Raw genomic sequence first — 25,759 nt, 5'->3', positions numbered from 1 at the left:
TGGAGTTGTGGTCTTCGCTCTAAAAATCTTGAGGCACTACCTATACTGTACCAAGTGCACCATCTTCACAGAACACAAGATCCTTCAACACATATTCAAACAGAAGGAGTTAAACATGAGACAAAGATGTTGGGTCGAATTGCTCAACGACTACGAATGTGAGATACGTTACCATCTGAGAAAGGAGAATGTAGTGGCTGATGCCCTTAGTCGTAAGGAGTACTCTGGTCGAAGAGTGTAAGTCCCCAACTTTTTTGTGTATCAATCAGATCGAATTGATGGTGCAGAATCCCAATCAATTGGATGATATCAGATCAATATAGAAGAGAAGGAGAAGAAGAAATAAGATGAATCTAATGTATTGATGATATGAGTTATGCTCCTTACAAGAGATTCACACACACACACACTAGTTGCTCTCTACTTTCTCTCTCTTCTCTATCCGTACACTCCCACATGCACTCCTTTATTTATAGCACTCCCAGCAGTACACAAGTGTACATCTGCACACGTGTGTACGGTTGTACACGGGGTGTGTGGCCGCAAACACATGTGCAGCCGTACACAGCCACAAAATTCCATATTACATTATAGAAAAATATATTTTCCTAGAAAAGAAAAGTATAAACCATATTTTTTACCCAACAATCTCCCCCTTGGTTTATAACTTTTGTTTTCTAATTGGCCCAACAAACTCCCCCTAAAACGTAGCTGGCTTTTCTTGTTAATCTTCAATGGGAGCTTGGCTTCAGCATTAATCTTCAAATTTCTTCACAACATCAAGATGAACATATGTATCTTCAATAAATGACTTCATCTTGAGCAGTTGGGCATTTCTTCAAGATTTGACTCTCAACGCATATTGGGTGAGGAGGCTTGATGTACTGATTCTTGAAAGATAGCGCTTTCACTTGAGAATATTTAGAGAGAACAGCGAGAACGAATCTTCTGGATCACTTCTGCAGGTTTATAGATAGCAGCAGACTGATTGAGGAGGCTTCAATGCAATATGTCACATAATCTTGAAGTCAGCTTCACCTTGCTTCTGGGGTTGACGGATTGAATGCCGAAAGAATAATCTTCATTTCTTACTCCTTCGAATGAGAATTCTTCGATGCTCAAGGATGAAGCTTTGGCTCAAAAATCTCGATACCTTCTCCATGAGTCTCATCTACGCCTAAAATCACTTTTCAAGAAAAAACAAAACTAAAAGAAAAATTAGCAAAATTTTTTTTTTTTGGATTTTTGATATTTTTTGAAAAAAAATAAAACAGAAATAACACTATTTTTTATTTTTAATTTTCTATTTTTTGTTTGATTTTTGATTTTTTTTAAAATTCTCCCCCTAAATTTGTGCATATAGGAAAACTATGAACAAATTTAACAAAAACAAAAATATTTGGGATCAAAGTTGTTAGACAGTCTTAATCCGTTTGTCAGTACCTTCCCCTTCATGAATAGATCTGGTTGATCGCCGATAGTGTGGTCCACTTATGCATGAAAAATTGTGACAAATTTTAGGAATACCAAAAGCAAACTCTTGGGCTCAATGCATACTCTAAGGGGATACGGTTTTTCAAGAACTTCTCAATGGATGTGGAGGCTGAAAAGGATGCTTAAATACCACTCAAACCTTAAAATTTAGGGTTTCCTCCAAACATATGCCCAGCGTACTAGGGCGCTCCCTAGTATACTCAACGTACCTTCATGTACGCTTAGCGTACTCCTCCTGCCCAAAATTACAATATCGACACTAGGGCTTCAAGGCACCTTCTCTTGGACTTAGGGACCAAAATGACAAATAATAAATTTACAAGGATGAATTTAGAAGTACCCAAACCTTGTGGTGTTACAATTCTTCCCCACTTGAACTAGACTTCATCCTCGAAGTCTGCTGCGGTGAACAAATCTGGATAATGCTCCTGCATCTCAGCCTCCGGCTTGCAAGTCCAGTCGGAGCCCCTCCGGTGCTGCCACCGTTCCTTTACCAAAAGCACTTCCTTGCCTTCCTTTCCAAGATAGCCATCAGCATCTCAACATAGTTTAGATGCTCAACCTGAATATTATCCAAGGAAACCACCGTTCCTTTACCAAAAGCACTTCCTTCGCTTCCTTTCCAAGATAGCCATTAGCCTCTCAACATAGTTTAGATGCTCAACCTAAATATTATCCAAGGAAAACACCGCATCCTCATCCAATACGCACTTTCACAGCTTCGAAACATGGAATGTGCTGTGAATTTGGTAGAGCTGCTCGGGAAGATCCAAACTGTAAGCAGGCTTGCCAACCCTGGAAATCACTCGAAACGGCCCAATATATTGGGGGACCAGTTTTCCCCTCTTCATGAAGCGTATCACACCTTTCCATGGTGAGACCTTCAGTAACACCATGTCGCCGACCTGAAACTCTAACTCGAATTGGTGCCAGTCGGCATAGCTCTTTTTCCGAATCTGAGCAGTCTACAATCTCTGTCTAATCTTTTTTTTTGGAAAGGGAACTTCCCTAACGAGGGTTTCCGGGCCAGCTTTCGCGCACCGACTAATCCCCCGCTGCAAACATAAAGCTTTGCCTCATGCCCTGGAGTCACTGCAGGCGAACCTCCATGGCCACAAGGGCTGAGTGGATCTCTGTCTAATCTGCTGAATCATCTCTGTGATCTAAAGGACCACTTCGGTCTGCCCCATAACCCTGTGACCAACCTCACCCCAACAAACTGAGGTACGACATCTCCGCCCATACAAGAGCTCAAAAGGCGGAGCACCAATAATGGAGTGATAACTGTTGTTATAGGAGAACTCCTCAAGAGGTAGGTAGAAGTCCTAGCTCCCACCAAAACCGATAACACATGCCTGCAACATATCCTCAAGGGTCTTTATTGTCCACTTACTCTGGCTATCGGTTTGTGGATGATAAGCAGTGCTGAAGTGCAACCTCGTGCCCAGTTCCTCATGGAACTTCTGCCAAAAACAGGAGGTGAACCAAACATCGCGGTCTGAAACAATGGAGACTGGAACCCCATGGCAAGCAACGATATCGCGAACATACACATCGGCCAACTTCTCGGCCAAAGAACTCTCTCGAATCACCAAAAAGTGGGCACTCTTGGTCAATCAATCCATGATGACCAATATAGTATCAAAACCCTTTGTCGTCTTCGGCAACTTGTTGATGAAGCCCATCGAAATCTGCTCCTATTTCCACATGGGAACCAGTAGAGGTTGCAGCTTACCATGCAGCCTCTAATGCTCAACTTTGACCATCCTGCAGGTCATGCATCTCTCCACATACCAGGCTCTCTCTCTCTCTCTCTCTCTCTCTCTCTCTCTCTCTTCATACAAGACTATAAATAGCTCAATCTCAAATCCCAGTACATCGTGGTGGCCCCTGGATGGATATAAAAATGAGACTTATGATCCTCTTCCAATACAATCTGTCTGACCCCACTAGACATTGAAACCCGGACCGACCATATTGGTTCAACAACCCACGACTACCCAAAACAAATCTGGCAATCTCACCCCTGATCCTTTCTTTCTTCCAATGCTCTTCCAGAACACCCTCGCATTAACCTCCCTAATTAATCCCAAAATATGGGAATCCACCGATATCCTCATACAAGATACCCCATTTGAACACCCAACTAACTTGCAGCTCAAGGAATTTGCCACTACATTCGCTTTTCCCAGATGGTAAAGGATCTTGCGGTCATAATCATTGACAATGTCCAGCCACCTGCACTGCCTCATGTTCAGGTTTGGATGATCCGTAATATGCCTTAGACTCTTCTGATCCGTGTATATAATATAACTACCCAATAAAGATAGTGCCTCCAAATCTTGACAGCAAAAACCAATGCCCCCAACTCCAGATCATGTGTGGGATATTGCGTCTCATGCGGCATCAGCTACCACAAAGCATAAGGTATCACTCTTCCTTTTTGCATGAGGACTGCCCCCAATCTAGTGATGGATGCATCATAGAATACCACAAAATCCTTAACTCCATATGGGAGGGTCAATACCATGTGTCACACCCCGCTAAAGCGGAAACGCAAGGTATGACAACGATAACGGTTTCAATGCAAAAGATAAAGATACATCACCATAGCAGTATTTAAAAGTTTACAACCCATAGCTTCAAAAGAAACAAAATACAAGTTTTTCAAAATAACATTGTTCGAAATATAGCTTCATAATAGCTTCAACACGATGCAGCATGCTCTATGATGATGAATCTTTACATCCACTTACTAATTACTTCCTGAAAAAGCATGTAAAACGAGCGTCAACTATGAAAATAGTTGGTGAGTATCACAAGTTTATAAAAATCGAGCGTACAATAAGGCTTTTCGTAAATACAAGTACATTGCTTCAATGATAAACAAGTTGATTGCTATTAATGAATAAAAGTTTATTGCTATAACGAGAAACGAGTTTGTATGTGTATGAGCAAACAATGAGTCTCAACCAAACCTATGACTGAAGCCCTATCGAGATCTATGCTTATCGTTCCATAGATGAATATGGTATCATGCACTCCAGCGATTCGGGCGAGTGAGGAGTTGTCAATTCCTAATAGCGCTATCCATAACGACCATTGGCTCAAAGAGTTAATGGTTAGAGATAAGGGAAGGGCCTTAGTACGATAAGTTCTCATGTTCCGTGTTGCATAGACATACATAAAGAAACATAGCAATACAATAGCAATCATGTTTGATACAATTCAATTTAAATACAACATGCAAACAGTAGTTTTTCTGGACATGTTTTTCCACCCCAAAACATAAAAACCGAAAATAAGGGAGTGCGTGAATACTCACGATGTTTTGTGTAGACACAAGCGATACTTCGGGATGCACCAACGTCTTACTACCGGGATCCTACGACATCAAACACACGCACTAGTGAGTTTCCATGTCGATATCTAATGCTAATATACTAAACTCTACATATAGGGAAATGCCAATTTATGTTTTAGTATTGGATTTTATATCAATTAGTTACACTTTTTCTGAAGTAATGAAATTCTATATATCGGGCGATTAATTACAACCTTGGAATATAAACTTTCCAAATTTTTAAGTCCTTATTACAACATAAATTCACGAAAATAGCATTCGAGGGATAAAAATTCTCAAACTTTTTATTTAACTGTTATTACACAATACTAAGCTGGGAAAATTATAAAAATGGATTTCCAAGCTGTTTAATTATATTTTATGATTTTTGAGCATTTATTTCAATAAAAATTGAAATAAATAGAAAACAATTTCCAAAATTACCCAAACTTTTTATTTAATTGTTATTATACATAAATAGGCTGGGAAAAATATAAAAGATATTTTTCAGTGGGTATTTTTGTTTTTCCTTGCTTTATTCCTTTAAATAGTCATTAATTAAAGAAATAATATTAAACAGTTAAAATAAATCACCATAAATTTTTGTAACATCATTTACAATATAAATATCCTGGGAAAAATATCAAAAGTGGTTTTCATAATGTATAAACTGGTTTTGGGTATTTATGTATATTTAAGTGTATTTTAGTGCAATTAACTTTAGAAAATAAGAGAAAAATAGTTTACAGTAGAGAAAAATATTCAAAATTTTTATGTAACCTCCTACTCTATAATATTATATCCTGGTAAATTTTCATGAATTTTGGATAAACATAACTATTTCTCCCATTTTTAGACCATTATAATCACCAAAAATTGGGAAAAATAGTAAAGCATGATGGAAAATCTTGAAATTATTTTCTGGAGTCACCCATCACAGGTAAGGTATGCGAAAATTGTTAGATATAATTTTCACATCCTATAAAGTGGTTTTGTAATTTATCATGTCCTAAATAAAAGAAAATTAGAAATCATATGAAACAGTAACAAAAGAGCATGAAGTGTAAATGTGGCTGAAGCTCATGAATTTGTGTAGCCCATTCAGTGAGGTTTTAAGCCACAAAATTTCAACCATAATTCACTAGATATGTTAAGTTTCTAAGGTATTTTTCCTCAGATTTATGGTTGGGTTTAAGGCCATTGTTTAAGCAAGATAAAAATAGTGATCACAGAAAAAGAGCTGTATGCGCAACCTTTTTGTAAAATCTGCTAAAAATCGGATATTTAATATTTTACAGTGAGACCAGTTGGGTTTGAAAGTTAACTCGTGGAACTAACCAATACAAAAAGAATATCATGATTTGGTTAAGAAATGACTGAGTTATGACTGTTCAAAGTCGAACAAAGTATTCTGGCAGATTGCATGTTTGCTTGTGTGCATTATTAGGGTATTTCAACAAGAACCTCATGCATGTCTTTGGTAAGGCCTGATTTCTAACACATGCATGGAATGAATGAGCATCCAAGATGTACTAGAAATGGTTTAAATGCTTTTGTTCATGCATGAACACAAAAGAAATGGAGAATAACATGAAATATTAGGTTTTGATGTCACATGATCATATGTGCATCTTTTCCACTCCTTGCATGGGTTTGATCCCGGATTTTCACCATCTTTAACACATGCATTGTGTTATGGTGAGAATCTACAAACCACAAGGGGAGAATAAAGATTTCTAGCCATGGAAAGGCATAGAATCCGAAAAGTAGAGAAGACTAAGAAGAAAAAGAGGTTTAACCATGAAACTATGGAAGAAGATGTAGTTGTTTACCTTGGTTTTGACCTTGAGAGAAGTAAGAACACTTCAAGGGCTTCACAATCTCGAAATTTTGTAGAGAAATGAGAGGATTTTCGTGAGTTTAGAGAGAGGGAAGAAGAGAGTGAAGTGTGTGAAGAGAGTGAAGTGAGAGTGTGAAGAGGGAAGAGGTGGAGTAAGGGTTTAAGCTTAATGATTGTGTTTTGGGGAAGAGAGAGGGCATGGGGAGAGGTGATGGCTGGTTTTTGCATGCATTTTGGCCTCCTCTCTCCTAAATTTTAAACTTTATAAACTTCCCTCGTATATTTTATATAAAAACATTCATTTTTATAAAATGTTTATTAAGCAATTTGATTTATTTAAAAATCTTGTTTTCAACAAATAATTTATGATTAATACTTGTAATTTATATTTCTAGTTCATTGGTATAATCCATAATTTGATTAATAAAATTTGATATTAGGAAGTTTATAGCCAAATTTTATAAAGTTTTTAATCTTTATAATTTATAACTTTGGATTTTTGGCTCTTTAGGGTTTTTGGAATATTGTTTGATATTCAACAACATGTTGAAGTATAATTAGAATGTTTTAATTTATTTTTAGAGTTTTATACCCTATTTCAATTATAACAAAGCTTGAAGCTTTATTCTAATTATAGTATTGGCATTTTCTATTGTAGCTAAGCAACTTACTAGAATTGTAAGTATCAAGTATATTAGTCCTAGACCTTAGTTGGATCCTAGTTTATGCAAGATTTTTGACCTAATTTATACTACTAGGTCATGGCATGTTGTGCATGAATGGTTATTATAAAGATGCATGAGTCCAAGAATGACCTGAATTGGCAGTTGTCACACCATGGCCTCACATAATCTCTATCAAAGGGTCTCAAATGTCGGTTACTGCTTAGGGATCCATTCGAAATCCACCCATTCCTCGTCAGATGAGTGAGGGGTGCTGCCATCTTGGAGAAATCTTGAATGCATATTCGATTGTACCCTACCAAACCTAAGAAACTCCTAATATCTAAGGGAGATTTCATATCCTCCTACTGCATCACATCCTCGATCTTGGCCAGATCGACTAATATCCCATCTTGGTTAAATAGGTGTCTAAGGAACCGAACCTCTCGTAACCAAAACTCGCACTTCTAGAACTTAGTATAAAGTCGTTCTCGCCTCAAAACTCCCATAAGCCCATGAAGATGCTCCCCATGCTGCTTTCTGATCTTCGAAAACACCAAGATATCATTAATGAACACAATAACATAACGATCGAGCATTATCCTGCATACTCGATTCATCAAGTCCATGAATACTACAGGTGTATTGGTGAGCTCAAATGGAATCACCACGAACTCGTAATGCCCATAATGAGTCCGGAATGCGATCTTCTCCACGTTGTCCTCTCTCACCCTGACCTGATGATACCCAGACCTTAGATCTATCTTGGAGAACCCAAATGCACCCTACAACTGATCAAAGATGTTATGAATCCGTGGAAGGGGATAACGGTTCTTCACCATTAATCTGCTCAACCCCCGATAATCAATGCACATCCAGTGTGAACCATCCTTCTTCTTGAGAAACACAATCGGTGCTCCCCACGGAGAACTGCTCGGTCTAATGAACTACTTCCTAGAAGTTCCTAAAGTTGATATGACAATTCATGCATCTCAGGTGGTGCCAAGCGGTACGATGCCTTGGCAATCAAGGCCGCACCTGGCACAAGGTCAATCATGAACTCGCCCTGCCTCTTAGGAGGCACACCGGGTAACTCCTCCGGAAACACATATGCAAACTCTCTAACAACTAGGACATCTGAAACTGAAAACTCTCGGATCGCAAAACCTCTTACAACACTGACCTAGAAGGGCATGGCCTTTGACTGGGAAGAGAAACAAGAGAAGGCATTCCAAACATTGAAACGAGCCTTGCGCACTGCACCGATACTATCCCTTCCCAAAGGAATAGAAGACTTCGTAGTCTACTGCGATGCGTCAAATCAAGGGCTCGGCTTTGTTCTGATGCTACGAGGTAAGGTCATCGCATACGCCTCGAGACAACTGAAGACACACGAGGTCAACTACACTACACACGATCTTGAGCTGGGAGCAGTTGTATTTTACCTGAAGATCTGGAGACACTACATGTATGGTACAAAAAGCACTATCTTTACAGACCACAAGATTTTACAACACATATTCGATCAGAAGGAGCTCAACATGAGAAAACGATGGTGGGTCGAACTAGTCAATGACTACGAATGCGAAATTCGTTATCATCTGGGTAAAGCCAATGTTGTAGCAGACGCCCTGAGTTGGAAACAATATTCTGGTCGAAAGGTCAAATCTTTGACAATGACTATACATTCTCACTTGTCTAGACAAATAAAGGAGGCTGAACTTGAAGCCTTGAAACCTGAAAACGTGGTGGGTGAATCCCTTAGAGGGATGGAAAAGAATTTGGAAGTCAAGGGTGGCAGAACCTTATATCTCATGGATCGGATCTCGACACTGAAACACGGTGGTTTCAGAGACTGGGTCATGACCGAAGCGCACAACACTCGATATTCCATCCACCCGGGTTCAGATAAGATGTATCTGGATCTTAAAAAGTTATACTGGTAGCCTAGTATGAAAGCAGAGATTGCTACCTTTGGGAGTAAATGCCTTACTTGCGCAAAGGTCAAGGTCGAATACTAGAAACCCTCCGGTTTACTATCATAACCAGAGATACCAGAATGGAAGTGGGAGCGGATCACTATGGACTTCATAACCAAGTTACCTAAGACAACAGGTGGACTTGATAGCATTTGGGTCATCGTCAATAGATTGACGAAGTCCGCACACTTCCTGCCTATCAAAGAAAATGACAAGATGGAGAAGCTTACGAGAACATACATTAGGGAAATCGTACGACTGCATGGTGTTCCTATATCTATTACCTCCGATAGAGATAGTAAGTTCACTTCGAGGTTCTGGTAGTCACTACAAAGTTCCCTAGGGACAAGGCTGGACATGAGTACAACCTACCATCCTCAGACCGACGGACAAAGTGAGAGAACCATCCAAACACTGGAATATATGTTGCGAGCCTGTGTGATCGATTTTGGGAAGGCATGGGATACTTACTTACCCCTTGTCGAGTTTTTCTACAACAACAGTTATCACACGACCATCAAGGTTGTCTCCATTTTAAGCCTTTTATGGCCGGATGTGCAGATCCGCTCTATGTTGGGCTGAGGTTGGTGACACCCAGTTAGCTAAAGGATGAACCTGACAGCACTCTCATAGGTCCGGAAATCATTCGGGAAACAATGGAGAAGATCGTTTAGATTCGTGAATGATTGAAAGCCTCTAGAGACTGACAGAAAAGCTTTGCAGACAAACGAAGGAAACCTTTGGAATTCCAGGTGGGAGACCGCGTTCTTTTGAAAGTCTCGCCTTGGAAGGGCTTGATACGCTTCGGAAAGCGTGGGAAGCTAAATCCAAGATACATAGGGCCTTTCGAGATTCTCGCTAGAATCATCCCTATTGCTTAGAAACTCAACCTACCCCGCGAACTGAGTAACATACACTCTACTTTCCACGTCTCGAACTTGTAAAAGTGTTTGTCCGATGAGACTCTTGTAATTCCACTCGACGAGATCGAGATCAACGAGAGCCTCAACTTCGTTGAAGAACCTATGGAGATCATGGACCGTGAGGTCAAGCAGACGAAGAAAAGTCACATCCCAATAGTGAAAGCTCACTGGAATACTAAGTGAGGACCGGAATTCACTTGGGAGCGCGAGGAGCAAATGAAACCGAAATTTCCTCATCTTTTCGCTTAGTTTTTGTAACTATATACTACTTAAAATCTAATTTCGGGATGAAAGTCTTTTCTAACAGGGGGATGATGTGACAACCCGAAATTTCTATCTCGAACAATAGATCAATTCAATCAAATTTAGACTCATTTTTCTATCTTTTAACACTTTTTAATGTCTAATTGAGTGTTCTATACCCAATATAATCAAGGTAGGAGCCTAGGAATGGGTTAACTTGAGTTGTGGGAAGCATATTCGGGCCAAACACTCCAACATGATGAGTGTGCGGCCGCACAAATGAGTGTACGGCCATACACCCGAGTGTGCGGTCGCACACCCAACCCAACCACACACTCCTACCTATATAAGTCAGTCTTAGCCATTTTTGAACCTTTTTCCCACTCCCTCAAAGTTGGAACACATTTTCTCTCAAGTATCATCCAAATCTTCATCTTGTTCTTCATAAAAGTAAGTCATACTTCCTTTAATTTGTTGATACTTGAACTTAACTAGCCTTCTTCCCTACTTTGATCCATGAAAACACGTTTTTGGTGTTAGATCTCCAAGAACCCCAAGAACACACACTAAGTTTGGACCCTAAATCACCATTTTCAAGCCTCTAGAACGTGTATATACATGTTATGACTTGTTTTAGGCCAAGAACACATGAAGATATACCTGAAAAATGCCATTTCTCATGATTTTCAAGTGTCTACGGCCGCACACACCATGTGCAACCATACACACCCCTTTTAGGTCCCAAAATGGAAATAAACTCCATATAAGGCTAGAACATGAAGTGAGAAACCTTCCTAGATAGGTTCTAAGGCCTTAAAATACGTTTTGACACACTTCATAGGGAGTGTGCTACCGCACACACACCCTGGCCGCACACACACCAATATGGTGTATTTTGACCAGACACTCCCTTGTATAGACATACACCCCTTATTATACAATCATATTTGATTGTAACACTTCAATATAAGTGTATACTAGTCCCTAAGGTGGTCCCAATTCAATAATTAGTTGTTACAAACACTAATTGTATGTATACATATGTCATTATCTGGTTAATAGGTTTTGTTTGTGCTCAAGTCCACAATTGTCACTCAACCTCCTAAAACGATCCCACCGTCGCATCACTCACTATAGGTGAGTTCATAATCCTTAATTAACCTTTTAAATTCTTTTATGGGGGGAGAATACAATTTGAATCATACTAGTTATTAGATCAATCACATGTGATTAATAACTAGCATACAAATGGATTTTCTATACTTTAACCCGTTTTACTAAACAAATGACTTCAAAATGCTTATCAAACTATTTTTACATGTTAAACTTCTTATTAAACTCACTTTTAAGTACCAAACCTTTTCTATTACAACTTTTAAACTTATATATTGTTGAAACCATGTCTATTACATATACAATTATATAAGTAAGGATCGAAGGACTTAGGACCGCCAACTCATTTTATTTCTTGTTCCTTGTTTGGTTGTGGACTTAGAGTATCCTGTTGTTTGTTCGAGTGTCGTTGGATCCTAAGTTATATATTATGTATATGTGTATAGATATAAAGACTTTTATCTCAGTTCAATACATTCAGTCATACAAACGATTCTACTAGTAACTATAATAGGTATAGTTAGAGATATACTACTACTAGTTCAATGAAACATACAAAGAGTCAGTTTATTCATGAGTCAATACTTACTAATGATAACTATACAACTATACTATGATGAGGAATTATACAACGATACTATTATGAGACACTAAACAATGATACTATGATAAGAAACAATACATTCACTACACTAGTACATACATTACATATACAAGTATACTATAACATAAATGTGATCCACTGTTTCGGAGCATGTCTTCACTGCCATGGCCCGATTTGTATCCAAAATCTCCTAGAGAGAGAGAGAGAGCATGAGTTTACATATAGATCTATATTGGATTGACTATCCTACACCTTGTTGCTAGCTACAGTGGGACCTGCAGGTCTTCGGGTGCCAAATGTCATTAGTTTCGACGTCTTACATTGTCGTGTTCATAGTCGATAGCATGGTACAATTAATCACATAATACGTTAATATAAATACGGTTTAAGGTAGTTAGTACAACGGTTGTTATTATAATACAATACTACAGTACCACATTAATTTACCCTTTACATTTATTTGGTGATCACTTCACTTAAACATTAATGTACAAATTATATTTTGATATTGATAATTACACCTTGGAAAATTAAACACTTTTACAAGAAAAAAACTTACATAACATTCGTGCCTTGGTAGAAGGTTGCTTTTAGTAGAAAATATAGGATTTTCTAGGAGTTACAAACCTTTACAAACATTCACATACTTTTACTACAAACGTTTACAAATTCCTACTTCAAACACTGTTTCAAACAATTTTGATACAAACAATGACACTAAAATACTTATGAACTCACCAGCTTTAATGCTGATAAACTCTTTCAAGATAACTTGTTTTCGCAGGTCATTAGTTGATAAGTATCGATGTCAGCTTTTGAGAAGATGGAGCACATACAAGACTCATCTTTTATTTTGATTCATATTTTGGTGTCTTATAAAACACAGAACACACTTGTATTACAATTATATTATTAATGCAACGGATGATGTTGTTTACTTGTTTACAATTATGTTGTGTTGTGATACTATACATGACGTCCTTCTCCCCAGAATGTTTCCGCCGTTCTTGGTTTTGGGGTGTGACATAACTCCCAATAAAATCCATAACACATGTGTATAGCATGTCCTCAAGAGTTTGAATCATCCGCTTGCTCTACCCGTTTGTATGTGGGTGGCATGCCGTGCTGAAATTCAGTCGGGTACCCAACTCCTCATGAAATCTTTTCCAGAACTTGGAAGTAAAACACACATTACAATCTGATACTATCGATGTTGGCATCCCATGCCATGCCACCACCTCTCGAATGTAGAACTCTGTCAATTTCTCCGCAAAATAGCTCTCACTTATAGCCAGGAAGAGAGCACTCTTCTTCAATCGATCTACAATTACCCATATCGCATCGACACCCCACACAGTCCTTGGTAACTTGGTAATTAGAACATCCCCCTCTAGCACGTACCAAAATATTGTCCGCTTTGGTCTTAGGGTTTGAGGCTGTAGTTTTTCATACATCAGAAAATATTGGATTTCCTAGGAACATGCATTCAAGAATTATAAGGAAAGTATACAAAGGAAATACACCATCTACAGTTTACTTATAAGAAAATATTGGATTTTCTGGGAACACACACTTTACAATTACAAATAAAAGAAAACAAAGGACATGCATGCATATATTCACGTTTTGGAATGAGACATACAAACCATTTTCATAGAAAATATCAGATTTTATGAAAGTACTACAAGAACTATTCTAAACAAGTACAAAACCATTTTATACAAAAATGCTTATGAACTCACTAACTTTTTAGTTGACGCTTTTCAAAAATGACTTATATTCTCAGGGAACCAGTAACAGGTAATCAACTCTACTATCAGATCAAATGGTGCGACCGTATCAAATTTTACTTTTTGTCACTTTTGTGTAACTAATGAACAAGTACAATATGTAAACTATGTAAGTATGTATTTTCAATGTATGTCGCTTGGAATGCTATGTTTCATTCATATTTACTTGTGATGATACTATAAAATGACGCCATCTGCCCTCGAGCATTTCCGCCGTCCTGGTTCGGGGGTGTGACAGATTGGTATCAGAGCATTGTTTACAGTGAACCAGTATATCAAACCATATACGATATACAACTATAAATACAATGGGACTAAAACACTCTGACTAAAAGTATACCTTAAAAGTATAAGTATTTTATAAAAGTATACATACATATTAGGACAATGTCATGATAAGAACAAAACCAGAGTATTTAGATGTTGGACACTATAGTTAAACCTAGATAGTTATGCAATCATATCTGGGATAAATATAGACTGATCAATCATATTTATTTGAGATATGACCAACATGTGTTTGGGAGTGATAGTGGTGTTGCAACAAGTCTAAAACTTACCAACTGTACATGAAAAGGAACATAAGAATCGAACATAAAGTTTAAAATACTATTGGAGTATTTTAGGATACCATATAGCCCCAACACTTAAATCCTCTACATGTTTCTCATACCTCTATTCTCGCATAGGAAACATGGCTGAATTTCACCACGAAGACCCCTATGACCTTGCCGTAGTTGCCGACGAATGGATCGAGGAGGAGCCAGAAGAGGTTCATGAGGAAAACCCAGAAATGGGTCCTGAAGAATACCAAGAGATGGAATACGAGGGGGAAGCTTCTGATGAGGAGTCATACGAGGATGAAGGTACCAGAGAGACGTTAGCGAGCCTTACCCTTTAGGAGCAATATTGATCGAGAAAGCAGAGCAGGAGGACCTTACAGACCGTCTACACTCCCTGGAGGAGGAAGTGGCCACCATAAGACAATAGATCATTGCAGCCGCGGCTAGGGAAGCCTTAGTAGAACAAAGAGCGGAAGACGCCATTCGTGAAATGGGTGAAATGGTTGGGCACCTTGTGTGCCATTTAGGCAAATGAGAGTCACTACACTACTCGCACTATATCCTATGTTTATTATGTATTTTGTTACACCTAATAGTAGTAAATCAAGAGAGGTACGCCCTCCAAGAACCCAATTAATTCAAATCAACTAATTGTATTAATAAATATATTCTATATTGATAAACTTAACCTTCGTACAACACCTACTACTACTTATCACCACAAATGCATTTTGGGAATGTGGTCGAAACTTTTGGAGATCATACAACAAAACAAGTGACTTATATACGTGTATACATAAATGTATATAGATAAGATACAACTAAAAACGACCAAAGATACTTACGAGCTCATTTCTCGCCATGCAACAGAATCATGCCTTCACATGGAAACAAGAGGCCAATCACCAAAACACCAATCTTGCAGATAAACTCCGCTACTTTTGAATCCGTAGTCACAACTATTGTGATAGCCGCCATGGTACAGCTCAACGCTATCAACATAAACGAAAATGGAATCAGTGTTGACAACTCCAATCGTAAGAATAACCAAGGGTACCGACGAGTGGCTGCCTACCAAGACACCACAAACCACAAACCCAAGGTCATGAAAAGAAATTCATGGAATGGGAAAGGGGGTAGTAAATTTCAAGGACCCACCAAAAGGCAACAAGTTGTAGCAGTCCATACCCCCACTGACTCTATTATGTCAACATCAAGAAAACCATATACCGGAAGCATCCAAAAATTCAACAAGTGTGACTTCCATCATAATGGAGTCTTCTGGAAGTTGCATTGCAATAGGTGCAACAAGAAGGGGCACACCGCCCACCACTGTATGACCCCGAACCAATACATGGCTCCAACCCCCGATGCTGGAGTATGTCCAATATGCCGCACATGTAGTGAAATGGGACATTTCAAGAGAGATTGTGCAACAAAGAGGAATAACAAAGGAGCGGAATGAGTTTAACAACATGACATGAGGAAGCAAGAAGGAACCCTCCTGGGACTTTCGGTACGTTTCCAAAGAACGAAAATTAAGCATTGCATTTTGACAAAAAATTTTGTCAATTAAAATCATAATCATAAATTGCTCCCTCATCCGATCAAGTCATATCATTCATAGAAAAACTAAAGATCCTAGCAGGTGAGCTATGATGTCTTTGTGTTAACGCAGGGTCATACATAATTAAGATTCTACAGACTTAGAGAGCGTGATTTCCACCTTAATTCCTATTCCTTGTCTGGGTGTGTACATAGGGTAGGGCCACTCAGTCGTCTGTCTTTTAAATATATACAACTAGGTTACGCCAAATTATTATAGAGAGACCTAGTAGAAATCAAACTACGAAATTTCATCATTATATATCAAAATACTCGTACTACTAGAATACCCACTAATCCAAGTACAAAATATTTTCAGTAGTAGTAAAAAGGATAAAAACTGAAAGCACTAAAGACGTACACATAGAAAGCACATTTGCTCTAAACAATCATCTCTTCTAAATCGACTTAAAATCTATTGCAGTGAGAAGTCCATCATCATCATTTGACATGGGTTGCGTTGACCCCACCATACCAATTTTACATGTTGCAAAGGGACCTTTCGCCTTACCCAACCGATTAACGAAACTTTTTCAACCTATAACGACAAACCTCCAAATCAGCTCTTGCATCCGGACTCATAAGTATCTATGCAAGAGGTAGCACGCTCTTTCCTAGCCAACAGAAGAAATAAGAAACAAGAAGCAAAAGAAACCAAACCTAGAGATTTATAACCTTTTCAAAGTATTTCCCAGAAGGTCTTTTGGAGTTAAATTTAGTGTTTAAGCTCAAAACTATAATTGGTATGTACTTGACGCGAGAGTAGCATGGTCCAATTAGATTGCATGACATCGGAACAATTTGTAAGAATCGACTTTTGAGAAGAGGATATTCATGCTTTAGTAATATATTATAAGTTTTAATACATTAATATGAAATCAGGATATTTAATTCGTATTGATCAAGAATTAATTTGGAAATTAATTTTGTGATCAAAAGAGACTAATTAAATATAAGGGGTTGATTTGGTAAATCATTCTTTCTTATGGTGTGGGCCAATGATCCATGATTCCTTATGTTGTTCTAAACCCATGTGACAATCCATGGATGATCCATAGAGGTTTAAACCCATGGAGCATGAGGAATGTGGAAGGTCATGACCATTAAGGCCTACATGGTGTAACCCTAATTTTGCCACACTATATAAGAAGCCCCTAGGCTACCAAAATGGGCACCCTAGTGTTCTTGTAGAGCTATAGTCGAATTTGGTGCAAGACAATCCTTCTCAAGTCCTTCCATTGTTGGTGGTGCTGTGTGAAGCATTTGAGGTATCACATTTCGGGTGCTAAGCTCTTAAAGGTCCAAAGAATTAACCTACTAGAAAAGGTATGTGTTCTAACTAGATTTTTGTTATACAAGTACCCAAGTTTGTATGCTAGGTATGGAAATGCTTTGGAAAAATCATTTTAGATGTATAATTAGAGAAAACATAGATCCAAAGCATTTAGGGTTGTATGTGTACCTTAAGGTTGTTAGGATGCTCAAAACTGTAACATCCGGATTCCCATGTATGGTTATTTAATTATTTATTTTGAGATATGAGCAGTGACTCAACGAGGTCCAGAGAGTCCCAATCATCTAGCTTTATGCAGTCCCTTTGGGGTTTTGGATATTAGTTGTCATATTAAGAGCTAATTCATCAAATAGAGCCATATGAGTGTTGTATGAGCATAAAGATTGTACCTTTACGTGACTTTTGAGTGTTTGAAGGTTAGATATTTGAGTTAGATAAAAAGATCTGACCTCAGCAGGTCATTTGGGAGTTGCCATAGAGGAAACTCGTCGAGTCCATGAGAGGACTCGACGAGTCAATTCGGGTTGCCCCACAATTCGTGATCAGTAGTAACCCGTCGAGTGAAAGGTTAACTCGACGAGTAGAGTGAGGCCTTAGAAGGATTCAAAGGATGCGCATGAACTCGCTGAGTCCCACGAGTGCACCCAACGAGTGTGGTCAAAGTTGGTCCGTTGACTGAGTTGACTTTCATTGACTTTTAGGGTTTGGTCAACAATTGGGCTTTTGGGTCTGGGAGGGGTAAAATGGTTTTTTTTACCCTTCTAAGGAATTATGAGGGGGATTAATCTAGCTTGTAAGAGACATTGTTAATTAGACAAAAAATGTTTATGTGATTAGGCGGAAATTATGAGGGGGGGGGGGGGGGTTAATCTAGCCTGTAAGAGCCATTGTTAATTAGACAAAAATTGTTTATGTGATTAGGCAGAGGCTAGATCAGTATTTGAGTTCGAGATTATCCGAGTTACTCGAGGTGAGTCTTCTCACTATACCTTACCTAGGGAGGTAATTATGTATGACTAGAAGGTCTTATGTGCTATGATAAGTATGTGTTATATGTCTCTATATGTGATATGTATATGTTATGTATTTTATGAGTAGTATGGTATGGGCCGGAAGGTCAACAGGGTATGGACCGGAAGGTCAGTAGTGGAGGGACCAGAAGCTCAAGATGGTATGGACCGGAAGGTCAACGGAGTAAGACCGGAAGGTCTACTCAGATTATGAGACCAGAAGGCCCCTAAGACACATGTACTGGAAGGTGTCGTAGAGTTATAGCCTCGATTGCCTTATGTGTTGTATGTAGTATTTTGGGAAACTCACTAAGCATTTATGCTTACCATGTTATGTGATATGTGTTTCAGGTACCAGCGGGGATTGCAAGAAGGCACCTGCATGATCTGACACACTGATGGAGTATTATGTATTATGTATCTGAGATTCTGGGGTATGATTTTACTGTGATAACATTCGATACATTTGAGTTTTTAAATTACTTTATGAGACGTGTTATGTTTTAAAAATGGAAAAAAATTTTGTTTTGGAAATTTACGTTGTTACAAAAACCCTTCAGTGGTATAAGAGCCTTGGGTTGTTTTCTATTATACTTGATGTTATAATGATTTTCAAAGTGTAAAAACCGAATTTGTGCCTTCTGCATACTGAACTCACCGAGTGCACTGGGTGACTCGTCGAGTCCATTTGTTAAATGACTAACTCGACGAGTCCAATTCATGCACTCGTCGAGTTGGCGCTCGAGTGGGCCGATTTTGACTTTTGGCTAGAAATTGGATTAGGATCATTACCCCAAACTGTTTTTTGAACCATGAAACATGTTTTTTCATAAGGTAATGATCATGCTTTACCAATTAATAGATAATTGTCAAAGTTTCAAGATTTATATTAGTTAATATGGTTTCTTGAAAATTGTCGATGTGAATTATCTATGCTTATGAGTTTAACTAGATCATAGATATTATTTGACATTTCTTATTAGTTTAATTGCATGATCTGAATGGTTTTAATGGGTCAACAACTTGTCCTCATGTTATGGAAAACCAAAAGTCTTTTTCATAAAAGTCATTAAACTCATAAGCTAAGAATATGAAACGTTTGCAATAATGTCAAACCTTGTCCTCTAGTTTTGGAATTCGTAAAGTCACTTAAGATACTTTAATTCCAAATCCTAAAATTTTAAAAGTTTAAAATTCAACCCTTTTACTTTGTAGTATTATAAGTTTAATAATATATATATATATGTATATATATGTATGTATGTATGTATGTATGTATGTATGTATGTATGTATGTATAAGATCAAGTCAGTCTTATGGTTAGTAGGCCTCATTCACGAAGCTGGTCTATAAGGGGGTATAAGGTTACTACCTATAAAATGGCAGTTTAATGGGTGTCCACTCTCACCCACCGCTTCCTTGACTGGTGGAGGGTTGTTAGCTGAACGGGTAGGATAGGATATTAATTTTCATTAAGTATAATGATAATTATAAAGTAACTAAACCTTTTATAAATTCCCAATGTTAGTTACTTTAGGAAAATGTGAAATTGATACTAATCCATGAAAATTGCACTTTGCACCTTGCCAAGTCATTAATGGAGCGTTTGTGGTTAACCGGCACATTAACTTCGACTAGTAAGGGTGGAAAAGGGTGGCTAGATATTTATCATTAGATCAATGCAACGTGTGTTTAACTGACAAATTGATTGGGTGATAAATGACATCGGGAGTACCAAGTACATTTTGCATGGTTATTCACACCTTGTTTGTGATCCTCGGTATCCCAGTCACAAAACTGAAGGGCATAATCAAGATTTAAACATGCCATTGAATTATTCAATGAATCTCAAAGGATCTAGGAGTTTCAATCTAATTAAAACTTAATAATCAATTTCGTTTTTCATGGTGGAAATTGGTAAATCGTCGACATCCCTCTTCCAACTTGTAAAATATTGTATTGGGTCTTAGCCTTAATATTTCATTTTGGGTGTTACATGAAGTACTCTTTATGTAATCTAAACTTTGTCTTTCTTCTTTTTTAGATGTCTTCCAACACTGCTTCTACCTCAAACCCTACTAGATCCTTCTCTCTCATGAACCGTTGTGGGATAGTCATCTTTGATGGTACTAATTTCAATGATTGGATTAGGAACATCAGGATGGTCACTCGCTATGATGACAAGGAATATTTCCTCGATAAGTAGCTAAAGGAAATTGATGAGTCTTCTGCTACTCCTAAGGAGATCGTTGAGTTTAGGGCACATAAGAAGGATGCCACCAAAGTAGCTTGTATCATGCTTGCCACCATGAGAGTTGAACTCCAAAAGTCTTATGAGGACTTCTAACCTTTTGAGATGCACCAGGACCTGATGGATAGATACCATCAGAGTTCTCGTTAAGAGACGTATGAAATCATCTGCCCCATGATTACAACAAAGATGAAGGATGGTGAACCCATCACGACTCACTTGTAGAAAATACAAAGGTATGTAGACCGTTTGTTGAAATTAAATGTGAACCTTCCTGAGGAGTTGGCCATAGATATCATTCTACACTCCTTACCTCCATGTTATGATCATTTCCGCATGACCTATCATATGAAGAAGGAGGAGGTCACACTTAGCAAACTTCAAGGGCTTTTGAGGACCGCTGAAAGTGGTCTCAAAGGTAAAAATGTTGTATCTACTCCTACTACTAATGCCCCTGTTCTGGCAATTGGACAAGCGAAAGGGAAGAAGAGAAAGGCTCCCTCAAAGATCCACAAGGGAAAGTCTCTTGATGGATCCTCTTCAAGTGGGACCAAAGCTGGTTCTGCTACTCCCTCTTCCACTCCTAACGAAGCAGGGTGTTTCTACTGTCACAAAAAAGGGCACTCGAAGCGAAGATTCCCCAAATACTTACAGGATGTCAAGGGTGGGAAGGTTAAACCCTCCCATGTAGGTATTTATAATATTCTATCTAAAAACTCATCACATTCTAACTCTTGGGTTCTTGACACAGGTTTTGAATTTCACATTTGTTCTGATGTGCAGGGCCTAAAAGGAAGTCAGGATGTGGAGCACGAGAAGATAAACTTGATCATGGGGAATAGGAAGGTTTCACCTGTCACCAAAATTGGATTTTAATCTTTATTTCTTAGTAGTGGGTTAGAAATAGATTTGAATAATTGTTGCTACTCGTATGATATGGCGAGAAATATTATTTCATTTCATGGTTTGTACAAACAAGGATATAGTTTTTCATTTGCTAATTAAATTGGTGCTATAAATGCTTATTATAATGGTGTTTTTTATTTTAAAGCATTACCTTGTAATGATGTATATGAAATTGTGAATGTTGCAGACAACTTATGAAATAATGTGTTGCATGTCATTTCTTCCAATGAATTGGATAAAGCATGCCTGTGGCATTGTCGTCTTGGACATGTCAACAAGAAGAGCATAGGCCAACTCCAAAAGGCTTGAGTTTTGGAGTCATTCAACTTAAAGTCGAATGACACTTGCAAATCTTGTTTTCTTGGAAAGATGACTACATCACCATTCATTGGTACTTGTGAAAGGAGTGAAGGTTTGTTGGATCTCATACACATCGATATGTGTGGGCCTTTTAGAACTGCCACAAGGGATGCTAATCGTACTATGTGACTTTAACTAATGATTACAGTAGATATGGCTATGTCTACTTAGTCAAGCATAAGTCAAAAACCTTTGAGAAAGTCAAAGAGTTTAAAAAAGAAGTGGAGAATTAGATGGGCAGGAAGACAAAGATGCTTTGATCCAACCGGGGTGGTGAGTATCTTAGTATCGAGTTCCTTGACTATCTTAAAGAATGTGGAATTGTTTCATAGTTGAGACCAACTAGGACACCGCAACTTAATGGTGTGGCTAACAGACGCAACCAAACTTTGTTGGACATGGTTCGTTCCATGATGAGTCAAGATTCATTACCAATCTCATTTTGGGGGTATGCCTTAGAGAATGCCGCCCATATCCTTAATCTAGTCCCTACCAAGAAGGTTTTTGGAACACCTCATGAGATGTGGACTGGGAAGGTTCCAACATTAGACTATATCAAGGTTTGGGGTTGCGAGACTTTCGTGAGACACGAGACTCGCGACAAGCTCGAACCTCGTAGTGAACGGTGTATTTTCATCGGCTACCCATAAAGATCCTTTGGTTATCTCTTTTACAGACCGAGTGATAATGTTGTCTTCGTTGCGAGGAGGGGAGTCTTTCATGAGAGAGAGAGCTCATAAGCCAAGGAGATAGTGGGAGGAAAATTTACGTTGAAGAACTTCAAGAGTCAAGTAGTGAAGGAACCTCAAACACTAGTGATCAACCTGAGGAGGAAACTCCTATTGAGCCGATTGACAAGTCTGTACCTCTAAGGCGTTCTGATAGAGTTAGAGTTCCACCTAGGTTTTATGGTTCCCGTATTACTGCAGAAGGTGATACATTTATCAGTGATAGAATACTAGTAAATTTGGATAAACCTAACAATTACAAGGAATCCATGACAGGCCCCGAGTCTACTAAATGGAAAGAAGCTATGGACAGTGAATTTGGTCCATGTATGACAATCAAGTTTGGAACTTGGTTGACAATGTACCGGGCCATAAGAAAGTCGGGTGAAAATGGATCTTCAAGAAGAAGAACGACATGGATGGGAGAGTACACACATATAAGGAGTAACTGGTTATGAAGGGCTTTACTCAAACTCCAGGAGTTGACTATGATGAGACATTCTCACCAGTAGCAAAGATTAAGTCTATTAGGGTTATGCTGGCCATAGCTGCATTTCATGATTAGGAAATAGGGCAAATGGATGTCAAAACTACTTTCCATAATGGAAAGTTGGTTGAGTATGTTTACATAAGTCAACCAGAGGGTTTTGTCGATGCAAAGTACCCTAATAGAGTGTGTAAGCTTGAGAGATCCATTTATGGATTGAAACAAGCATCTTGTAGATGGGATCTTTGTTTTGATGAGAAAGTCAAAGAGTTTATTTTTTCAAGAAGCAAGGATGAGTCATGTGTATATGTCAAGGCTAGTGGGTGTATAGTTAGTTTTTTGGTATTGTATGTCGATGACATACTACTCATAAGAAACGACATCCCAACCTTGCAGGAGCTTATGTCCTAGCTTGGGAAGTGTTTCGCTATGAAGGGCCTTGGAGAAGCTGCGTATATTCTGGGAATAAGGATATTAAGAGACAGGAGTAAGAGACTAATTGGACTTAATCAAAGTACCTACTTGGATAAGGTGCTGAAAAGATTCAGCATGCAGGATTCCAAGAAAGGTGACTTACCGATGTAGAGCAATGCCAAACTGAGTAAAACTCAGAGTCTGAGTACAAAGGTTGAGATAGTTCAGATGAGTTGAATACCATATGCTTCCATGGTTGGCTCGATCATGTATGCTATGACTTGTACTCGCCCTGATGTGGCCTTTGCTTTGAGTATGGTTAGCAAATATCAAGGGAATCTAGGCAAGGCTCACTGGACTACGGTAAAGAACATTCTCAAGTACTCACGTAGGACTAAAGACTCGGTCCTTACCCTCGGTGGGAGAGATGACTTAAGGGTGGTGGGGTATAGTGACGCCAACTTTCAAACTAACATAGATAATTTCTGCTCTCAGTTGGGGTGGTTCTTTAGTCTAAACGGAGGAGTAATAACTTGGAAAAGTTCCAAGCAGGAGACAATAGATTATTCAACTTGCGAATTAGAGTACATAGCAACAAGCGAGGAGGCAAAGGAGGTAATATGGTTGAAGAACTTCATCGGAGACCTTGGAGTTGTGCTAGCTATAAAGGAGCCTATGGAGATTTTCTGTGACATCGAAAGTGCGGTTGCCTTAGCCAAGCAACCAAGGATCATGGCAGATCCAGACACATCGACAGAAAATAACACTTCATAAGACATCGAAAAGAAGGACTCCTTGTGGCAAAGAGGGTATCATCGGATGAGAACCCAACTGATCCCCTCACGAAGAGACCGAGTAGGGTTAAACACTTACAACATGCGAGGCGCATTGGGCTGAAGGATGATATTAGTTTTAGTGATTAGATAGCTTTCGAAACTTGTAATAGTTGAAATGTAATTGACATTTGATGCTTAAATAAAAGGTGTTTTTTATTTACTAGTATGGTACTATCTTATGTCAATCATTTACTATTGTTCCACTTTGCATATTTTGACTTCCAGAATAATTATATTATTCAAACTATCCATAGTCGATCATACATTGGAAGTAGGTATTAAAGCAAGACTGTCATGAATATGGTTTGTAGATTTGTTTGAATTGTATTAGACATAGCAAAGTTTGCTGCAACATTCATGAGTGCTCATAAGGTCTGGGTATTGGATTAAACCCACACTCACTTGTATCACTTCATGGAATTTATCTTGAGTGATCGTGAGATGATAATATCATATAAGTCTCCAAACCAAGAGATATGAGTTATTGACTATGAGGTGGTTGTGCATTGATAGTATGAAACTGCTTTAGTAACTTGATGCTATAAAACATGCTGTTGTGTACAATTTCATGAGTAGTTAGTACAAGCATTTGAGTCGAAGTTTATCTGTTCCTTTTAGTCCTTCGATGATTAAAAGCGATATCTTAGGCCGCTCGATGATTTTTTGTTTTGACATATGTGTCGGGCACGGTAAGAACTAAATTGAAGTGTTCGATTAAGTTCTATGTCAAACAAATCAGAAATTGGGAATAAAATTGCTAGACAATAAGTATGATGTTGTTCCATGTATTTATCCGGCTGATATCTTTAGAACAGATGATTATATGATCACTTATCTAAAATGGAGTGTCTCAGTTCAACAGAGGCTTTTAAGAGCTACGATTGCTAGTCAGTGTTTTAAGTTGTACTTGCAGTTATAATTATTAGACTTATCCAAGTGGGAGACTATTGGATTTAGTGTCTAAGCCCATAACTATAATTGGTATGTACTTGACCTGAGAGTAGCATGGTCCATTTGGGTTGCATGGCACCGGAACAATTTGTAAGGATGGACTTTTGAGAAGAGGATATTCATGACTTATTAATATATTATAAGTTCTAATATATTAATATGAAATCATGATATTTAATTAGTATTGATCAAGAATTAATTTGGAATTAATTTTGTGATCAAAAGAGACTAATTAAATATAAGGGGTTGATTTGGTAAATCATTCATTCTTATGGTGTGGGCAATTGATCCATGATTTCTTATGTTGGGCTAAACCCATGTGACAATCCATGGATGATCCATGGAGGTTTAGACCCATGGAAC

This window comes from Lactuca saligna, chromosome 5, assembly GCF_052625555.1.
Source record: "Lactuca saligna cultivar CGN05327 chromosome 5, ASM5262555v1, whole genome shotgun sequence".
Lineage (NCBI taxonomy): Eukaryota > Viridiplantae > Streptophyta > Magnoliopsida > Asterales > Asteraceae > Lactuca > Lactuca saligna.
Note: the sequence above shows the minus strand (reverse complement) of the source record.